Source organism: Sorex araneus, chromosome 1, assembly GCF_027595985.1.
Source record: "Sorex araneus isolate mSorAra2 chromosome 1, mSorAra2.pri, whole genome shotgun sequence".
Lineage (NCBI taxonomy): Eukaryota > Metazoa > Chordata > Mammalia > Eulipotyphla > Soricidae > Sorex > Sorex araneus.
The window spans coordinates 234,982,342-234,983,698 of record NC_073302.1 but is presented as its reverse complement, the minus strand read 5'-3'; the positions used below and the strand labels follow the sequence as shown (position 1 = coordinate 234,983,698).

The 1,357-nt window shown below is 39.4% G+C and overlaps 1 non-coding gene across 1 annotated transcript; it reads right to left on the bottom strand.

Moving 5' to 3' along the window:
* Positions 1 to 308: 308 nt before the first annotated feature.
* Positions 309 to 513, bottom strand: LOC129401178 (small nucleolar RNA U3). Its single transcript, XR_008628131.1, has one exon. It is a non-coding gene; the product is annotated as a small nucleolar RNA U3 (small nucleolar RNA).
* Positions 514 to 1,357: the final 844 nt, after the last annotated feature.

The window sequence follows — 1,357 nt, the reverse complement described above, 5'->3', positions numbered from 1 at the left end:
ACTCACACGATATGTTCCAAGGAAATTAGAGGTGACTGAATTAAATACATCAGTGAAGGCTGTCTTGAAATCATGTGCTATGAAGAATGTTGGATAATGAGTCTAGAATCCAGCAATAGGATATAAGGGAGCACTGAGAAGGATGTGAGCAGTGCAAACAAGGTGGTTTCTGCAGACTTACAGAGCTAATCTGATGTCAGTGTGTAGATTTCTACTCCTCTGGGATGTATACTTCTGTCCCCAAAATTAATATTCACACATGTACTTTCCTGCAGAAACAATTTTTTTCCTCTAGAAACCCACTCCAACCCACTCCAACTCTCCCTCTCTCTCTTCCAAGGGAATAGAAGAATGATCATCTATGGTAAAAGGCAGTTGCAGAACCAACACCCAAAACTGGCTTCACACTCAGGAGAGGATGCTCTGGCTCCTCCTAATGGTTTTGGTGCTCACATGATCAGAGAAACTTCTCCAGTAATGGACTATAGAAATGATCTCAGAAAGTATAGTCATTCTACCAATTCTTAAACCTGCTTAAACAAAATTTTCAAGTTTTCCCCTGCACACAGTTATTCACCTTGGCTACCCAGTTTTCTCTGTCCTCTCTTCATTTTGCAAGGACTGAACTTACTAGACACTAGAATTATCCCAACTCTACAGATAAGGAAATTGGAATGCAGTGATGTGAAGAAACCTGCAGACCAGCAGATTGTATCTCCAAAATTATTGGTTTTAGTGAAAGATTCTTGAAAAGAAGTCTCTGTCTTGATAAGTTTGTGAAAGCATATCTATACACTTCTTAAGCTGCAAACATATCAAAACACATTTCCATATTACTATCAAACTTTCTGTCATAATGAAGATTATTAAAGTTCATGTAAATGCAGTTGTTTTTCTAATTTAAGATCACAAAACTTTATTTTCCATCACCAAGTATGTTTCCCAGAACATCGGAGATTATATTTCCGCATCATCCTTGACCATGGAGGGCTCTAAGAACTAGTCAACTCTTCCTCTCCTACCATTCTTATTTTTATTTTTTCCCCTTTTTTATAGGAAACCACTTTTTTATTATAGAATCACTGTGGTGTACAGTTACAAACTTATGAACTTTTGTGTTTGCATTTCACTCATACAGTGATCATTTACCCATCCCTCCACCAGTGCCCATTCACCTCCACCAATGATCCCTGTATCCCTTTCACCACCCCCATCCCATCCCTCACCACCTCACCATGCCTCTGCAGCAGGGCATTCCCTTTTATTCTCTCTCCTTTGGGGTGTTGTTGTTTGCAATAGGGGACTGAGTGGCCTTCATGTTCGGTCTATAGTCTACTTTTAGTTCTCATCTTCCAAC